Genomic DNA, 6041 nt, shown 5'->3' with positions numbered 1-6041 from the left:
TGTCAACACAGAGCCCAACACAGGGCTGGAACTGACGAACTGTGAGATCATGACCTGAGCCGAAGTTGGAAGCTTAACCAACTGAGCCACCCAGGCACCCCAAGTTTATTTACATATTGAGAGAGAGAGAGAGGCAGTCAGAGGGAGAGGGAGGGAGGGAGGGTGGGAGAGAGAATCTCTAGCAGGCTTCACGCTGTCAACACAGAGCCCAACATGGGGCTCAAACCCACCAACTGTGAGATCATGACCTGAGCTGAAATCAAGAGTTGGACACTTAACTGACTAAGCCATCCGGGTGCCCCTGCACAGGGCACTTTAGATTAAGCACAGGTGTGTGTGCTAGGCATACATAAACACCACCACACCCATGGGTACGTATACATGTAGGCATCTAATCCTCAATCCATTTCTTCACCTAATTTTTACTTGGAGGACTGTTGGAGATTGACCCGCTAACATTTTCCCATGAGGTTATGACATATCTTAGGAGTTTCAGGGGTTATTTTTGTTCTTATTGCTCAAAGGGGAAAGAGTACAGGCTTGAGCCTCCCACAAGGCAATTGAAAAGAGCAAACGCCCGTGTTCACTGACAGTTCGTAAAAGGGACAAAGGATGAGAAAATCCACTCGAACTTCCACTGTTAAGTTTCTCAGACGACCAGAAGAACTGGGTCTCCACAGCATATGGTTTCTCAAAGCTTGGCCTTTGGCCGCATTCCTTTTGAAGTATGCTTTTCGGGTCTTGCCAAGTCCCAGCTTCCACACAGGACTTTGGATGACATTACCATCCTTTCCTTCAAATAAAAAAACCTTCTTCCTCAAGACCTAAAAATACTCCTCAGCCTTGGAGTACAGCCTTGTTTTTATCAACGCCTGTCCACTGGACCAGTTGTTAGACTGGGACAAGCCAAAAGCACAAAGAAAAAGCAGCAGTTTTGAGGACACTGATCCACACTACTGGGGTCTCCTTGAAATGTCCAGATCACAGAAATAGCAAAAATCTTTCCTTGTTCAGTCATGAGAATACCATTCCTACCCCCAACTCATACTTTTTCTCTTTCCTATTTTTTTTTTTTAGGAGAGGGGATGATCTTAGCAAGATGGAATATTTTTTTTTAATTAAGAAAATTTTTTTAATGTTTATTTATTTTTGAGAGACAGAGCATGAGTAGGGGAGGAGCAGAGAGAGAGGGAGATACAGAATCAGAAGCAGGCTCCAGGCTCTGAGCCGTCAGCACAGAGCCTGACACAGGGCTCAAACCCACAAACTGTGAGATCATGACCTGAGCCGAAGTCGGATGCTCAACCAACTGAGCCACCCAGGCGCCCCTTGAGTTTTTATTCTTGCTTATAAGATAAACAGATAAGGATTTGGTTAACTGAATTATTTTTCTCATTCCTAAAAACTGGCTTTAAATCTCATTTAAATTGAGTAAAATAAAATTTTCTCAGAAAGCATTAGATACATTTCACTTTAAGTCACATATGTGATGATTTTAGTGCTCAATGGTATAGTATTCTATAGCAACTCATGGCCATGTTGTCCTGATTAATAGCCCCAAATTTAGGGGGTTGAATATTTATTCACATCAAGTCAAACTCATGTGCCCAGCATTTGAGGCCCGTTGCTGTCACATGCTGTGGGCAGGCTTGGGCAGGAAGCATATTTGGTGGTGGAAGTCATAGCTGTTTCCAGTCTCAATAGGGGTCAGTGGGAGGGAGGACTGTGGTCAAGGAAGAGGGTGGAGGGTTGGGTGCCCTGAAAGTATGATCAAGTGAGGTGCCCTGACAGTATGATCAGTATGCCAAGGAGAGATCAAGGACAGAGGAGGAGCTCAGCAGTGGCGAGGCCACTGTAGATACAGGGGATGGGAAACAAATCAGAGTGCAAAACTGACTGGAAAATAAGGAAACTGGGGGAGTTGGGGGGTGGCAAATGGTCTGAGAAAAGGCAAAAAGCTCATACAGCAGGTGCTCTAGTCAGCCTGGTTTGCAGTTTGGGGACAGGATGTTTTGTTCCTAATGAGTTAGTTGTAGAATCAGCTTCTGATCGTGTGGCCCAGTCTCTCTTGAGACTCATCCCTCACACACGGGGTCCACTCCGGTCAGACAAGACAACTCCCACCTCTTCAAACAGACTTCAAATTACCCCTCTTTCTCCCTCTATCCCTTCTGTCTCCATTCTTAGCCCTCACCTAGAACTCCTTTCTTCCTGGATTGCCTCCTGTCAAATCCAGGGTGTTCCCTCCCAAGCCATCAGAGATGTCATTATTGTGAAGTCGTCCCTGATCCCTCACTGATGACATCTGCGTGTACTGTCACAGCCAGTGCACTAATTTCGAGGTGACTGAGAGAACAGGGTAGCAAAGTGGTGGGGGGGGGAGGGCAGAGAAGCTATCCCAGCCCTACACTGTATTTTAAGCTCTAAACTTAAAATTCTCCTGCATTCTGGAATAACTATTGTTAGCTTCATATCAGTACATCATCTTACCTTCCGCAGGATATTGCACGATGCCAGGTTGAGGCTGGCAGTTGGTTTACTAACTTACATCCTAACAGTCAACCTGAAGGAGTCAGAGCAATTCTGGGATGAGTAGCATTCAGAGTTACATATATTCAGCATTATAAACAAGGGAGAGTGGAGAGGAAAATCTTTACTTGGGGTCCACTCTGTTTAGGCAAGCCATTCCACACCCCTCTGGATCACAGTTTGTACAAATATGAAAAGAGAAGAGTTCATCTGCCTTATCCATATCCCAGAGCTTTGAAAGGAAAAAGTTGAGATAATGCCTATAATATGTTTACAGGCTACAAAATGCCACGTACATAGTGACATTGGCAAAATGTTCATTTATTCCCTATTCAACTAACTAATATGCACTGATACTTATTACTTGATAAGTAGGAGGAAAACAGAGACCATGTACATACTGACTCTACCTCTTAATTGGATAATTAACTGGATACAACTTGGTAAATGAGTGCTGAGATGTGCATTTTTCTCTACATCCACCATTAAGAAATCATTTCTCTTGACTTTCATTCTTTTGTTGTTCTTTTTCCAAATTTCTAGACAACCCATATACCTATGTTATTTTTGTAATTAGAAAAACAAACACTGGTTTTAGTCCCAAGGGAGTTTGTATTGCTTCTCCCAAATGTCACCATGAAAGGTCACCCAACTCCCTTATCTACCTATAGATCATTTGCCTTGTGTAGAATTGCTGGATGTTAGGCACCAAGTATGGTCCACACTTCCTCTCTCCTAAGTGCTAAACAGGATGCCTTACATACCACAGGCCTTTGGATTTTTTTTTTAATGTTTATTTATTTTGAGAGAGAGAGAGAGAGAGAGAGAGAGAGAGAGAGAGAGAGAGAGAATCCCAAGCAAGCTCCACACTGTCAGCACAAAGCCCACTGTGAAGCTCGAAATCACAAACTATGAGATTGTGAGCTTGATTTCTTAGCTGAAGTCAAGAGTTGGACACTTAACTGACTAAGCTACCCAGGCACCCCAAGTCTTTGGATTCTTATATTTTAGTACAGCATATTTCCAGAAGCTTCCTGAACAGTTCCACCCATGAGTGTTCACAAATACAAGCTTTCCCTCTCCCACACCTATTTCAAATAAGGAGCAAAACATGTATTATTTGAAAGCTCAAGGGGCACCTATGGCTCAGTTAGTTAAGTGTCCGACTTCGACTCAGGTCATGATCTCACAGCTCGTGAGTTCCAGCCCTGAGTCAGGCTCTGTGCTGACAGTTCAGAGTCTGGAGCCTGCTTTGGATTCTGTCTCCCTCTCTCTCTGCCCCTTTCCTGCTCACGCTCTTTCTCTCTCTCCTTCAAAAATAAACATTAAAAATTTTTTGAAAGTTCAATCTGAAACTACTAAGGAGAACCATGTAATATATGACAAAATCAAATTATAAATGGCTTTTGAATGATCCTCACCATTTCTCTTGAAAACTTTAAATTATGAGTGCTCCCATAGGCCATCTTGCTATTTTCTTATAAAGTAGATTCTCAGAAAATTCTATGACTGGACATTTGGAAAAGTGTAGATTCCTATTGATGGGACCTTAAACATGGGGGCTGCTGGTGCAAAGGCATCAAGATTAGACCAGAGGACCAACACTTCTGGAAAACAACATCAACACCCAAGCTGATGGGTCTGGGATCCAGTCTACAGAAATGAGAGAGAAGTAGCCACTGGAAAACTTACCTCTTAGATTCTGACTCCTCTGGGACTCAGTCTCTCATCTCTTTAATTCTGTGGTCAGACTTCTTTCAATTCCATCCTTGCTTTTGTTTCATACTTTGGAGGAATCCTCTTTTGATAAATCACCACTTTTTGTTTTTAAACAGTAATACGTGCACTTGGCATGACATTCAAAAGGTACAAAGGGTATAGGTATGGAACATCAGTCTCCCCTCCACATTCAGTTCCTCTCCCTGGAGATGACCAGCTAACCAATTTTTAGAGCATTCCTTTCTTCTTCATTTCCACAACCAACTCCCTGGACCAGGCTCTCATGTCTCCACTCTTATCTTAATATAACAGCTTACACCAGCTTGTCTCTTTCTAAGCCAGACTACCCTTCTTCTATCAGGTAGAAGAACCATGAAAAATGTCTGGGAAAGACTGATCTGGATTTTAATATACATAAGACATAGAAGTGACACAAAAAGGGAGGAGAGCATTCCATGGCAGTGGGGAGCCTGGCAAGTGCTCTGCAAATGTTTCTCAGGTAATTGAAATGATCAATGAAACAAGCAGGTCTTGTTAGAGGAATCAGAAAGGAAACTACTTTACTGCAACAGAATACAGAGTAAGGCTGAACAAAAGATGGGGGCCATAGTAATCACAATAATTAACATCTATTGAATTAGTATTAGGTGCCATACACTTTTCTAAGCTTCTAAGCATTCTATTATCTTACTTACTCCTCAGATCCCCTTATGGGGTATTACTTCATCATCCAGCTTATAGATCAGGAAACAGAGCCTTGGGAAGGTTTAGTAAATTTCTAAGGATATCGAATTGATGTGTAGTCAAAAGTCAAATCCAAGATCCAATTTCAGTTGACAGGGACAAGAGTGATTAGGATAGGGAAACATGGACCATCTGAAATTTGAAATCTGAAATTTGTAAACTAGAATTTGGGGGATATTTTCCATATGTTCCCACCATTCTCAGTACTGAGAAAGATCAAACAGATGCATAAAACTTGGCTCCTTCCCTGCAGAGAAACTGTACTGAGTTTTTTTAATGTTTTTTTCTTTTTTGAGAGAGAGAGAGAGAGAGAGAGAGAGAAAGAGAGCACGTGTGAGAGTGGGGGAGGGGCAGAAAAGAGTGGGACAGAGGATCCAAAGTGGGTCTGTGCTGATAGCAGAGAGCCCGATGCGGGGCTCATGAATGGTGAGATCATGACCTGAGCCAAAGTCAGACACTTAACCAACTGAGCCACCCAGGTGCCCCTACACTGTATTTTTTTTAAAGCTACTATCACATTGTTCTGCAGGTGACCTGAGCCACTTCCCTAGTGATCCTCTTGGTTTCTCAGAGTACAAGCTCCTGAAGACAGGGTCAATGGCCACTGTTTCCTTTGAACTTCCTCCCTCTGCACAGACCAGCATTCACTCTTGAATTCCTTCTGTTACTGAGTTGTTACTAGGTCTAAATGTGACAGATATCCCAAAGGTAAGGAATTGAAGGTAGAAAGCCCCTGACTCATTAGACCAGTGGCCAAAACATTGGTGAAGTCAAGAAAAATGCCCTAAATAAATGTACATCTTTGGCTTATTTGCAGAGTGGAAAAGCAGATTGTCATGACTGACATATTCCTAGGCCCTAGTTCTCAGAGAACATCTACCAGTCATAAATCATGAGCCAAGTGGCACAAGGAACAATTAAGGAATATTTCTCAACCACTGGAAATGAGGCTTCTCCTTTTCTTTTTTACAGCAAAAAATAATATATTAGACAGCTTCTACCTGTAACTATGGTATTCACCAAAGGATTTTACCACCTGAAGAAGCAGA

This window comes from Prionailurus bengalensis, chromosome E1, assembly GCF_016509475.1.
Source record: "Prionailurus bengalensis isolate Pbe53 chromosome E1, Fcat_Pben_1.1_paternal_pri, whole genome shotgun sequence".
NCBI lineage: Eukaryota > Metazoa > Chordata > Mammalia > Carnivora > Felidae > Prionailurus > Prionailurus bengalensis.
Note: the sequence above shows the minus strand (reverse complement) of the source record.